The sequence below is a fragment of the Camellia sinensis genome, chromosome 7 (genome assembly GCF_055761805.1).
Source record: "Camellia sinensis isolate YWXY chromosome 7, ASM5576180v1, whole genome shotgun sequence".
Lineage (NCBI taxonomy): Eukaryota > Viridiplantae > Streptophyta > Magnoliopsida > Ericales > Theaceae > Camellia > Camellia sinensis.
Genome location: NC_138967.1, coordinates 183190870 through 183205684, shown reverse-complemented (window position 1 = coordinate 183205684; position 14815 = coordinate 183190870). Strand labels below are relative to the sequence as shown.

The window sequence follows — 14815 nt, the reverse complement described above, 5'->3', positions numbered from 1 at the left end:
TGCAAGAACCTACTTACGGAAAGAAATTTGACAGGATTTCCTTATACCCCTCCAGCTTTGCCTATTATTTTACTTTCTTTCATCAACTCCCAATTTCTCCACTTCCTTCTTTCTTTTATCCCTTCGAAACCAATACAAGACCAGCTTGGCTCAGGGCATTTTTGGTTGATAGGGAATGCTCCAATTCGCTACACGAGGATATGTGGGCCTCTATCTTGTTGCCAAGGGAGCTCTTTATCAGTATTTTGAATCTTCGAGCCTACAAATGTATATATGAAGTTTACTGTCCTTCCAAATTTGCCAGACAATTTAGGCTTACTTAAGGAATTCCTATTCCTCTCTGTAGCCTCTCCAATTCCAATCTCACAGTCAGAGACCTGAAGGTACCCAAAACCAAAAAGCTAGGACCACTGTTACTGTCTCTACTGCCCCTGTTATCCTAGCTCCTACGCTTGCTGTCACAGAGACTACCCTTACTACCACAGAGATTGCTCCCAATGCCTTTCCTTTTCCTCCTAGAGTCACTAGGGTTGCTTCGAAGAGAGGCAGGCATTTCTATTTTTTCCCTTCTCTTCTCTCTATGATGCTTATAATGCCTTACTCATCTACTTATGGCTTTCTTTTTGATGCAGGAGCTTCACAAGTAGACTTTCCTCAAAGGGCTCAAGCCCTAAGCATTCTTATAGACAAGCAACAATAGCAAAAGAAGAGAAAACTTATGCTTGGTCCTAAAGAGGAGAAAGTACTTGAAGAAACACCACTTAAGAGGAAGAAGAAAATACCAGTCTCCTCCTTTGATTTCAATGATGACCCTACTCATTAGGCTGCCACCAAGCAGTAGAAAGGGAGCAATCCAAGGAATTGGTAATTTTCCAAAGATATGAGAAAAGAAGGCAGCAGCAGATATTAAGGAATGAAGCTGCTGCTGCTGATACATTTCAAAGGGAAACTGTAAGGAAGTAACAAACTGTCGATCATTATGCCCTTCGTAGTTCTCCAACCATTACTATCACCACTTTTGAGGTTGGCGATTTCCTTTAGTTTATGTAGTAATTTCCTTTCCCAAGTTTTCAACAATAAAACTTAACATTGCTTCTTATTTCTTATCTTGCAGCAACAGTTACCCTACCTTCTCCTTCAATAATGGCTTTCCTATCTAAAGTTGAAAGACCATTAGAGGCAGCCTCGAAAAGGAGGAAGAAAATCACCACCAAAGTGCCCTTAAGTGTAGAGCCCATCCAAACAATACTTCCACTTCCTGGCTTTACACTTTCCATACCTTTTTTAAGGCAAGGCATTCCTATTTCTTTATCCCTGAGCTTAACTCCATATCTTTCTCATCTAACCTTTACCTCAGCCCAATTTACTTTCCCTACAATCTTGGCTGCTCCTCATCACTTGAGAAGGCCTTAGTTATCACTTCATCAGTGATAGCTGGTGCTTCTAGAGAAGATACATGTAGCTTACCAATTTCTTTTTCGCCACCACTATCTAGCTCCAATCCCTCTTCCCTTGATTTACTGGTAGCCAGGACTATGGACATTGCCAAGGACACTTCAACCTCTTCTCCTATCCCTATGCAACCACCTTTTCTAGACCTCTCTATACCTCAAATGTCAGTGGAAGAGATACACATTTTTGAAGCCCGGCTGGCTAACCTTTTTGATGTACCTTTAACCACTCCAGCAGCCAACAGTGAAATTGAGCCATTGGCCCTTGCTGACTCCCTCTTGGAAATTTTTGAGAGCTCTCCAACCATCAGCAGAGCTTCCTTGCCTCCATTAGACTTAGGCACTTGTTTGGAATTGCTGACATCATTTTCAAGGATCTCATTCGAAGCCTTACAAAGACTCGTACTTAAGAATGGTTTCCTGTAATGCTGCAAAGTCATTGAGCAATCTAACATAGCCATTTCAAACCACTTATCCCAAGCAGCAACTACCATAGATTTATATGTCAACATTTTTAACATTGCTAAAGCTGCAGAGGAGAAGCTATTGAAAGACAAGGAATTTGTTTCCCATATACATGCTGAAGTATCTGAATTGAAGGGCAACATTCCTCTACTTCTCAGTTTCGCATTCAACTCTTGGAGAAAAAGGCCCAATTAGAAGAGGAGTTACTAGCAGGTAACCTAGCCTTGGATCGAATTGCTACAAAGCTCCAGCTTACCAATCAAGGGCTAGTTGACCGTAGCCAAGACATGGCTATAGTTGTTCAGTTGTTCCCATCCCTTAGGAGTAAAGAATTAATTATATGGGAACAACTAAAGCATTGTACTGATTTTTGGGTCAATCTATGGCTGCATGTATTTAACTCTTTATGAAATGAAATCCTTATTTATTACTTGAGTGTTTTCATGCTTCTTTGTTTAGCATTTTTCACACTTCTTGTGTTTCCCACATAGTTGGATAATAAGGCTTCAAATACCTGCCATTGATTTTCTTGAGATGTACATAACCATTTAGATTTTTCAGATGGTATGCTCCCCTAGGTAAAACTCTATGGACTTGATATGGTCCTTCTCAATTAGGTGACCACCTACCAAATTTATGACTTTTAATTCCTATTGGGAGTATTGTTTTCCACACCAAATCACATTCATCAAAGCTAATATGCTTAACCTTCTTATTATAGCTTTTGGCTGCCTTTGTCTTTTGGAACAGAATATTGTTTAATGCTAGAATTCTAGCTTCATCTATATTCTCTAACTCCAAGAACATGCTCTGATGATATTGCTCAGAAGTTAACTGGTCTTGGCATTTCACCCTTAAGGACCTAATGTTAATCTCCACAGGCAACACTGTATTATGCCTATATACCAAAGCATAAGGAGTGACTGTAGTACTTGATCTTAGAGAAGTCCTATAAGTCCATAATACATCCAACAACAAGTTATGCCAATCCCTAGGATTATCTTCCATAACTCTTTATATTTCTTTCTTCAAGGACTTGTTGGATGATTCTGCCTAACCATTTGCTTGTGCATAACAAGTGGTGGAATTAATAAGACTAAATTCAAATTCTGCTGTGAAAGACTTCACCATCTTTCCATTGAATACAGTCCCATTATCTATAGTTATGGTCTGTGGGATGTCAAATCTGTGAATCAGATCTTTAATAAATCCAATAACTTCAATTTGATCTACAACCTTATATGGTTTAGCTTCGACCCACTTAGTGAAGTAATCTGTGGCCACTAGGATGAAACAATGATGCTTCGAAGAGAGTGGATGCATTTTCCCTATCATATCCACGGCCCAACCTCTAAATGGCCAAGGCTTCACAACTGCATGTAGATCAGTTATTGGTACATGTCTTATCATGCCATGCTTTTGGCATGCCTGGCAACCTCTAGCATACTCTATATAATCTTTAAGGATGGTTGGCCAAGAGTAGGAATGCCTTCGAAACAACCATCTTATCTTCACCCAAGGCTGATGGGCACCGCAAATGCCTTCATGGACTTCAACCATGGCTGTCAATGCCTTTTTCGGCCCTAGACATTTTAATAATAACCCATCTGCTCCTCTTTTGTAAAGAGCATTACCATACACTATGTATTATATAGACTGTAATTTAATCTTTCTGCTGGTCTTCGAAGATGGGCCAGTTAAGTACTGCATGATTAGATGCCTCCAATCTTGATCCTGTAAGTTTTTATGATTGACTTCCAACACTACATTCCTTTTAGCTAAAGGTGATATTAATTTTTGATGTGTTGCTTGACTTATGTTCAATTAAGTGTCATCCCTTCTTTTGAAATTCGAAACCTTCTGAGCTACATCATTGGCTTTGTTATTCATGAACCTTGGATATAAGTCACATTTGCTATCTAAAACTAAGAAAGCAAATATAATGCAACAACATAATATGGTAACATGCTTGCACTTTGACATTTGAAAATTCCTTTCACTTGGTTGACTACTAATTGAGAATCTCCAAATATATCAACTGTATGAGCTTGTAATCCAATAAGAATTTCCAGCCCCATTATTAAAGTTTCATATTCAGCTTGATTATTGGAACAAATAATTTCATCAACCCTGAAACAGTGTGTGGTTTCTACCCCCTGTGGTGACTTAATTACAACACCAATTCCAATCAGACCATTGACCTTTGATCCATAGAACCACATCTGGCATGGCTCAACATGGACCACACCAAGATCCATTACCTCTTGGTTTTCTGTTTGACATGGATGATCTGCCAAGAAGTTAGTCAAAACTTGTCCTTTTACTGCCTTTTGAGGGATATATTCTAGATGAAATTCTGACAAAGCTAATATCTATTTGTCAATTCTTTCTCTCAACATTGGTCTAGATAACATATACTTGACCAAGTCTGTGGTTGCAATTACCAAGACAACAGTAGGCAAAAGATAATATCTCAATTTCATTGCTGCAAAGTACAATGCAAGGCACAGCTTTTGTACAGTTGAGTATTTACATTCACAAGAATTTAAAAACCTACTAAGGTAATAAACTGCTTGCTTCTTGCTTTCTTCATTGTCCTGGGCTAGAAAAACTCTCAATGAATCTTCTGCTGCAGCAATGTATAACTTCAAAGGCTTGTCGCTCTTTGGTGGCATCAGCACTGGAGGCTTGGCCAAATAGGTTTTAATTCATTTGAAAGTAGTTTGGTGCTCTGCTGTCCACACAAACTCCTCTTCATCTTTCAACTTTAACAAATAAGAAAATATTTTAGTTTTCCCTGCAGTGTTAGAAATAAATCTTCGAAGAAAATTAACCTGACCGAGGAACTTATGTACTTCTTTCTTACTTGATGAAGGCTTGGCTTCAATGATGGATTTGGCTTTATTCTGATCAATCTATATTCTCTTCTTGTGCACTACATATCCCAAGAAGTTTCCAGCTGATACACAAAAAGTACATTTGTGAGGATTAAGCTTTAACTTGAACTTTCTCATTCTTTCAAAAGCTACTACCAAGTGAACCAAATGTTCCTCCATGGACTGGGACTTTGCAACAATATCATCAATGTAACACTCTAGGTACCCTCCAATAAGATCATGAAAGATAGTATTCATTGCCGTCTGATATGTTACCCCAGCATTCTTTAGACCAAATGACATTTTTACCTATTCAATGGTGCCAATATTTCCAGGGCACTTGAATGCTGTCTTGTGGACATCCTCCTCTGCAATGCAAATCTAGTTGTAACAAGAATGCCCATCCATCATAGACAAAATCCTGTGCCCTGCTGACTGTCTATTAATAGATCCACTGTAAGCATAGGGTATTCATTTTTTGGAGTTGCCAAATTTAGATTTCTAAAATCGATGCACACCCTTATCTTGTCATCTTTTTAACCACAAGCACAATATTTGACAACCATTCAACATACCTGGCTGTTCTAATGAAGCCTGCTTTAAGAAGTCTGAGAATTTCCTCCTTCACTTTTTGAACCACTTTAAGGCTTATTTGTCTTAGTTTCTGTTTGTGTGGTTTGAAGTTAGGTTTCATAGGGAGCTTATGTTCCACTAATGACCCATCCAATCCTGGTAGTTCATTATAAGACCACACAAAACAATCCTTATATTTCTTTAGGACTACTAGCAACTGGTTTCTGTGAAGAGAACTTAACCAAGCACTGATATAAGTGGGTTGCTGTGCAGAACCTTTCCCTAAATTGACTTCTTCCAAGGGGTCCTGTACTTGAGCACTTACTAACGCTTTTCCTTTGACTTCTTCTGTCTTTAAAGCAACTTCTTTACTTTGTTTTGCTCCCACTTTCTTTGGTTCAACATCTTTGTCTTCTTCTTCATAGAAAAAATCTGTCCATAAGGCTTCTTTTTCCTGTATTTCCTGGACTTTTGTTTCGATGTCTAATGTACAGTACTTATCAAGGGTCAAAAGCCTGACTTGTTGTTGCTCCTACTTACAATCAACCACCATGGCTTTCCTTTCTTATTCTTGAACCTTCTGGACTATTGATTTTAAGTCCAATGCTGAAAAATTGACTAAAGCCAAGGATCTGGCTTCTTGGGTCTCATCTTCTTGCCTACAACTAGGCATCATTATCATCCTTGGTGACGAACTCTTTATCAGTACTTTCCTGCACTAAGTGCTTCAGGTGTGCTACTTCCTCATCAGCCGACACTTCAGTTATTCTATCAGGTTTCCTCAATATACTGAGTGGTGTAACTTTTTCAGTATATAACTTGGCCTCTGCAAAGTCAGCACAAGCGATAAAGGGTTAAGGGTCTGCGTTGATCTCCTCTGTCTCTCTATTGCATAAGGCCATCATTATTTTCTAATGTAGAGAGGAATGCACACATTTGTTGGTGTGGATCCAATCCCTGCCAAGTAAAGCATTATACTTGGAATTACTATCTATAACAAAGAATGTCATCATGTAATCTCTAGTTTCTACACTCAAGTTGATGGGTAGGATGCCCTGAACCATCTACTTATCCCCAGCGAAGCCAGCAATGGTTGTACTGATTGGGATTAATCTGGGGTTTTTTTTCCCCCAATTTCTTCAAAGAGGACTTCGGAAGCAAGTTCACTACTGCCCCATTATCCATTAACACCCTATTTAATTGTATCCCATCGAAATAAGCCTTGATATACATGTGCTTAATGTGCTGCGTCATAGATGTTGTAAGATACTCGAAGGGATACGAGAGATTAATACTTACCTCCTCACTTTCATTTTCAGTTTCCATTGGTGTAGCCACTTCAGACTCATCTTGAATCATGCTAACTTGTGATTCTTCACTAGAAACTAGAATAGGGTCATCTTCCTGACCTTCTTGGTCTCCATCTTCATCCTGGAACTCCTGTGGCAATATATATACCATGTTTATTGACACTGGAGGAAATAAGCCAAACTGAACTTCTGGCTGCACTTGTTTCTTTTCCAAACTAACTTGTTCAGTTATTTCAGAAACATCCTCCATGCTGCACTCTGGTACTTCAGTACTGGTGACTTCCTTCGAATCAATTCATTTGTGGTCTACTCCTGTTAGTTTTTTTGACCAAAAAGGTTTGTTCAGCCATGAAGGCTTCAAACATCTCATCTTCAGCCATTTCTTTCCTTTGGCCTGGTTCAACTTCTCCTTCTGTCTCACTGTCAGTTTCCATCAAGGCCTTTCAAGACCTGCTAAGCTAGATCTTTCCTTGGATTTTAGTTCAGTATGAACCTTAGCCAACTGCTCTCTACTGACACTTCTTTTGTTTTGAGGAGCCAATTTTGAATTTTCTTTCTCCTCTGTTTGGCCTTTTGACTGGACCAATGAAGAAATCTCTCTGCTTTCCTTCAGATCCTTTTGGTATAGGGTGTACCTTCGCTGAATCTTTCTCCTTTGAGACCTAGGGATTACTGGAACCATATCTGGTTCCTTTGTTTTTGGGTGTTTGAGTAATACCCAATTATTTAGAGCCACCAAGAGAGGTTTAATCATTCTGCCCTGGTCTCCAAAGACATTTCTCTGTGCAGATATTTTCTTAGGCTTGTTCTGCATGACAAACTAGTCTGGCACCCCAGGTATCCATAAACTCACTAGTTCAGTTGCTGAACTTGCTTTCCCAGTCTTTGAAACCACATTCGAAGCTAACTTTTGAGGCCATTCACTGGCTTTGGCACCTTTTCTTGAGCCTAATTTAGGCCTTCTTTCAAGGTAATTGCCTTGCCTCTTGTTCAAATTTGACTTTGGAGGACAATTATTGGCTTTGATTCCCTGATTTGAGCCCAATTCAAGCCTTCTATCAGGATAATTGCCTTCCATCCTGTAATAATTGGGTGGTCGGAACTCATGCGAAGGTCTCTTACCCTTGAAATGTATTCTAGTAGCTGGTGGTCCAGCTAAGAATGGCTGTTGTTTGGGACCAGTTGGGTATGGCCTCTTGTTGTAGGTATTGGTTGACTTAGGGCGTCTTTGTACATCCTTGTAATATTGTTTTCTATCAATTGGGAGTCCTTTTAACCATTTGTAACTTAACCTGTATCTGAGACACATCCTTTGCATGACAGCTGCCTCAAGAGAGTCATTATCCAACACCTCCTCACTAGAGTCATCCTTTTGGTCTGCAAAACTCTGTTCATTTGCTAGTGAATTTTTGGTATCTTTCTTAAAAGTAGTCTAGCTGGCAACATACATCTGCACATTAACCTCCTCTAATTCCTTCAAGGATAGGTTTTGGAAATCTGGTACGCCAACATTGGCTGTAACTTCCCCAATCTCTAGGAATGGGTTATTGTTAATCCCCATAACTTTCTCTGGTTTGGCTGAGAACTTTAAACTCCCATTTCGAATCTGTTCTTGGATCCTGTCCCGAAAAATAATACATTTTTTAGTTGAATGAGACTAAGAATTATGCCATTTACAGTACATTTTCCCTTTAAGTTCTTTTGGGGTAGGGATCTTAACTCCCTTTGGTAACTTTAGGAAATTTGCTGCAAGCAAATGATAAAAAATGTCATCTGCTTTTGTCAAATCAAAAGAATACTTCCTATGAAGGTCTTTCTTTTTAAATTACTAGTCTATTGTGGTGTTTTTCTAAATTAACGCCTCACGAGTCATAGGTTCTTTTCCTACGATTTCTGCTGTATTAATTTCATAATTAGGATCCCTATAATATGTCTTACATGATGCATTACTTCGATCTTGCTCTTCCTCAAGTAAAGATTCATATCTAGACACCTTATAGGTTAACTCTACTAAGTCTCGAAACTCAGTTGAATTGAACTTCTTTCGAAGCCTAAACTCTAAACCATTTTGAGCCAATCTCACAAATTTAGGCTTTGGTAGAATGACTCTACACTTGTTTCGTGCCCTTGTGAATCTAGCAATAAATTGAGCAGCCTTCTCATTAGGCCTTTGGCTCAACCTTGCCAAATCTGCCATGAAAACTTCAGGCTCTGTTTGAAAGAATTGGGCATGAAATGCCTCTTCCATTTGCTGCCAAGTTTGCATAGAACCAGGTGTAAGGTTAATATACTATACAAAGGCTGCTTTAGTTAAAGAATTGGAAAGAGTCTTAACTTCATATAATCATTATTGGTAAATTCATCACATTGGCCTGTGAACCTAGCAATGTGTTCTACTGTTGATTGGTTTCTATTTCCATAAAAGAGAGCAAGTCTGGTATTCTAAACCCCCTTGGGTATTCATGCACCCTATCCACCCATTCTGGGTATGGCTTCCTATACACAGGAGTCTAAACCCCCCGAGCCATAGGTCCACACATTTCTCTAACAATATTAGTAATTTGGTCCCTAGGAACCATATTATGTGCTTGTTGAACTACTACTAGAGGAACAAACACAGGGTTTGGTGGAATCCCATGTACTTGAGGTCCTCTTGGTCCATAGAGAGGCATATTTGGAACCGGCTGTCCCTGTGGTACTGGCTGCTGTTGAGGGTATGGTTGACCTCTTTGAGTCAGTCCTGCGAAAGGTGCTACAATAGAAGGAACATGTGTTGTTTCTCTCCCAGTCACAGGAAACCCTTCCAACCCCCCGAGTGTGAATTCGAACAGAGGGTTAGTGAACCCCCTTGTGCCATGCATGGTTTCAAATATGGAATTTGGAAACATTCTTATGTCATTTTCTTGTATTGGCCCAGATCTACCAATTTGTATGGCTTTGCTGTTAGATAATGAGGCATTTTGATTTACCACAGGCCTCAGATGAGGCTCATACCATGACTGAGGTACAGGTGATGGTCTTTCATAATTTTGAATACTGTTATGACCATTAGTATGTCCATTAATTTGCATAGGTTGCTTATCTCTAACCAATCTTTGCTAAAGAACATTTGAATTTTCCTCTGTATGCCTTAGGATAGTTGGTTGGTGGGAATTCATTCGATCCATGAAGGATGTTGCCTATCTTTCCATTGTATACATTAATTGCTGTCCCATGGCATCTACCAAGCCTTTCCACAGATTCATTGGATGGGTAGATGGAACAGTGGATAGTCCAATTCCATGGCCTCGTCCAATATTTTAAACATGTGTTGCATGCTCTGAGGTGCTGGTCTATTCAACCATAGGTTCTGATGAGATAGGTGCTTCTACAGGATGTGTTATCACATTATCCTCTGGATTAGGTAATTCTACCTCTCTCTCCACACCTTCTTCTAGGCGTTCACTTTCTCATTGTCTTCTACGTCTAGCCATTTTAGAGTCCCATTGGGCGTGCCAAAAATATATGTTGGCTTTTTGACTTTCGAAGGTTAATAGGATAATTTTAAACGTGCTAGCAAGGATCAATTAGTCTTTACAGAATATTAATTGCCAACCAATTATCTGACGATTGTGTTATAGTTCTCTCAGCCTCAATGAAGAAGACTTTTATTGGTGGCTCGTTTAGGAGAAATTAGTAAATAACAATGAGTGAAGAACAATTTCAGAATCTGAATTTCATCAAGTAAATGAAAACTTAAAATGATCTGACCCAGCCTCGTAGAGGTTCACAGCAACAAACTATTTGAAAGTACTCCTAAGAAATGAAGTGCAGTACAGGAATTGAAGTGCAGAAATGTAAAGAACTGTAAAACTGGAAAAAAAAATAAAATAAATAAATTGGTTTTTTGATCTGAGTCTGGGGGCTTCATTCTGGGGCCTTCTTTGCTATTTATATTCTTCAATGATAATTATCGAAGTGGGCTTACAACCTTTGAAATGTCCTCCCATGATTGTTGAACATGCTCTCTCACAGTCAGTTCCGCTACACCACTCTTGCAGTTAGGCTTCCCTCCTGATTTTGAATTTAAACTTTGTGAGTAACCGTTAGGCCACATCATCTTGTATCCTTCGATTGTTCCAATGCTACACAGATCCATTATTATCAATATGAACTACCACGTGTCTAACTTTGGTTGGTAACTTGTATTAACTTCCCCAAATTGCCATCTTCATGCCACGTGTTAAATTATGATCGGCTTTTACAAATTATACAGCCAACATATACATATACCATCTTTTTTAGCAATTCAAAGTAATTAGAAATTGAGAAAATTTCATTTTGCCCCCTAAATTATCACTCAAAAATTAATTCAACCCATGTTCTTTAATAATATCAAATTGACACTTTAACTATTTGATTTTGTATTAATTTTACCCTGTCATCAATTGTTGTCTATAATTAAACAGAAATTGTTGATGTGACATCAAAATTTTATTTTGTCCCCCAAATTATCCACAAAATATCAATTAAGCACCTAGATATATAAAAAAAATTAAATTTAAATATCAAATAATAATTTTCATCATTCAATATCGTTTCCCAAATTTTGGAAGATATTTTTATCAGAACACATGTGGTCTAGATTATTACCCACACAATTTTCAACATACTACTAGTTGATCAGTCCTATTGAGATTAATCTAGAAGATAAGCTAGCTACAATTGCTAGAATTTTGGGCTCAATTAATTTTCCTAATGACGATTCAAGGTAAATTTGAAGCTTAAAGAGACAATTTTAAATGAATCATAATTTTTTTAAAAATAATTTTTTTAAGTGTTATTATCTAAAACTTATTTTTCTCGTCTTTTTAGATGAAAATTATTATTTGACATTTAAATATAATTTTTTTTTGTACATCAGGGTTCTAATTGATATTTTGGAAATAATTTGAAGATAAAATGAAGTTTCAAAATAAATTTTGGTATTAAGTCTGTAAGGAAACTAACGGCATAGGAAAAATTAGAACATGAGTAAATTAATTTTTGAGTAATAATTTGCAAGTAAAATGAAATTTCCTCTTAAAAATTTACCTGAAGATGATTTTAAGCCAAATTACATAACCAAACTTGTCAACTTGATTTCAGGTGGAATATTGATTGTATAGGTCAACTTCCGGAATACATGAAACCATTGTATCGGGCATTTTTGGATGTTTATGAAAAGATCGAGGAAGTGATGGCGAAAAGAGGCCAATTGTGCTATGTTCACTATGCAAAAGAAGCGGTATGGCACTGTTAGCTAGCTTTACCTAGAAGTGCAACTCCAGTGAGTGCATTCAAGTTGAGTGGTTGCCTAGCTCCAACTTGAGTTGTCTTGACAGTTGTCCAAGCCAATTCAAGTCTAACCTTCAATCTAAGTTTGTATGATTAAGCCTAGCCCAAGCTCAACAAATTGAACTCGGGCTAAGCCGAATTAAATCACAAATTTGTTTTTTTAATTATAATTATAATTTTTTATTTTTGCGTTGCTGATTAAATATTTTTATATTGGGCCCTAACATTTTTAACCTGCGCTTCAAATGAGAAACATGGGATTAGGGTTTTGTATACTTGAAATATAAGATATTTACTTAAATTCATCTTATAGTCTAGATATATTTACTTAAATTCATCTTATAGTCTAGATAACTTTACGTAATTCAACGGTCAATATCTTATAAATATTTATGTATATATTAATACATATACAATTCAAGTTTTGAATTGCCTATAATATATCTATCTAAGTCTAACTCAAATTGCATTCAGAATTCTAATTATTGTCAAGCCTATATGAAATTCAAAAATAATCTATTCAAGTTCTAAAAAAATTAAAAATATTTGATGATCCAAATTTATGTGGTCCGAATAACTCGAATTTATCTTCATGGAGGCCAAATGGTTCAAAGAAGACCACACACCAACCATGGAGGAGTATATGGCCAATGCCCTTGTCACCAGCTGCTGCTACATGGTTGCAAGTACGTCATTTGTTGGGATGGGAGATATTGTAATTGAGGAAGCCTTTGATTGGATTTGCAATGACCGAATCATTGTCAAAGCCTCAACAATAATTTGCAGGCGAATGGATGACATTGTTTCCAACGAGAGCACTAGAGTCAAAGTTTTAATGTCAGCCTTAATGATGTGATAATAGATAAAAAAAAAAAAAAAATGTAACATTACAAGCATAATTTAACTCTGTCATATAATAAGTTTAAGTTATTCGTCATGTTTCATTCAGAAACATCGCCAACTTAGTTCAACTCTATTCTATACAAGTATAATTCAACTCTGCCATATAATAAGTCTAAGTTATTTGTCATATTTGATTTAGAAACATCGCCATAGGACTGGTCAGTCCTATCATACAAATTTCAAATTCATAAAAATCAAGCTAAAATTTTATTATTACTTCGGCTAATGACATAAACTTCGAAAAACAAAAATCTAATGGTAGAAAAACTTCAGGTTGCAAGTGTTCCAGGGTCTTGGCAACTCTTTGTCATCACTGTTCTCAAGCCGATATGCTCCATTGCCGGTGACCGAGATGATTTTATAAGGCCCCTCCCAATTTGGGCCTAGCTTGCCATCCCTTGAATCCTTCTTGTTGCCGACTATTTTCCTCAGCACAAGGTCCCCAACTTTGAACTCTCTTGGATTGACCTTCTTGTTGTAAGCCCTAGCAAGTTGTTGTTGGTATGCTGCCAGTCGAATGGCTGATCTCTCTATTTTCTCCTCTAGTAGATCTAGATCTCAGGCTAGAAATGCCTCATTAGTACTATTCTCTACTCCCTGAGTTCTGAACCTAGGGATGCCGACTTTTAATGGGATAACTGCTTCAGTGCCATAAGCCATGGCAAAAGGAGACTCCCAAGTTGATCTTCTCGGCATAGTTCGATATGCATAGAGCACATTGGGCAACTCTTCCACCCACTTCTTTTTTGCTGTTTCCAGCCTCTTCTTGATCCCATCTAGGATAGTTTTATTAGATGCCTCTGCCTGACCATTTCTCTAAGGGAAACTTGGAGTGGAGTAGTAGTTCTTGATTTTATACTTTGCACAGAAGCTTTTGATTAGCTTACGGTCAAACTGTGTACCATTATCTGCTATTATTGCCCTTGGAATCCCAAACCTAGTGATGATGTTCTTTCATATGGAGTTCTTCACATCAATATCTCGAATCTTCGCAAGGGGTTCAGCTTCTACTCACTTTGTGAAGTAATCAGTTGCTACCAGCAGAAACTTCATTTACCTAGTTGCTTGGGGCAGTTGTCCAACAAGATCCATGCCTCACTAGGCAAATGGCCAAGGGCTGGACACTGGGTTCAAATCTGCTGCTGGTTGATGTATCAAAGGTGCGAACCTCTGACACTTTTCGCACTTTCTGACGTAGGCTTCAGCATCCTTCAGCATGTAGGGCCACTAGTACCCCTGAGTAATGGCCCTATGAGCAAGTCATCTGCCCCCAACATAGCTTCCACATACTCTTTCATGTATTTCATATAAGAAGTCTTCAACCTAGGAGGGATGTACACACCTCAAAATGGGACTAGTAAAAGACCTTCTGTAGAGATGTCCTTCTGCTGTTAGGTTGAACCTGGTCGATTTCAACCTAATTTTATATGATTCTCTCCGGTCGTCTATGTAATAACTGTAATAACCCTCACCACTGCTTACCGTTAAACATTGATTACCGTTAAACTGAACTGATTGTGACTGATAATTGAACTGATTAAAGTACTGAACTGACTGACTGAAAACTGGAACTGGATTGAATGAGTACATCTGTTTGAATTGCATTTTATCTGTTGATTGATTATTTGATCTGTTTGTGTTTTGTGTTTAAACTGCTAATTGAAGGCCTTATCGGCGGCCGAATCGGGAATTGATTGGTGTTTTATGATCCTCATAATTAATGTGATTTTATAGTGTATTTATCTGAAAGCTGATTAGGTATGATTAAATTAGATTAAAACGAGTTAATTGCAAAGTTTGCCGTAATTACCAAATTGCCACCCTTAGTGGCCCACTCAATATAACATGTGAGCCTTGTATACACTTGAAACAAACATTTCCTCAGCCCTTTCTTGAGCCTTGCCGACCTAGAGAGTAGAGA

At 37.9% G+C, this 14815-nt stretch overlaps 1 pseudogene; it reads left to right on the top strand.

Annotated features, from left to right (window-relative positions):
• LOC114314036 ((-)-germacrene D synthase-like) overlaps positions 1-14815 on the top strand; it is a 69042-nt pseudogene that overhangs the window by 19390 nt on the left and 34837 nt on the right.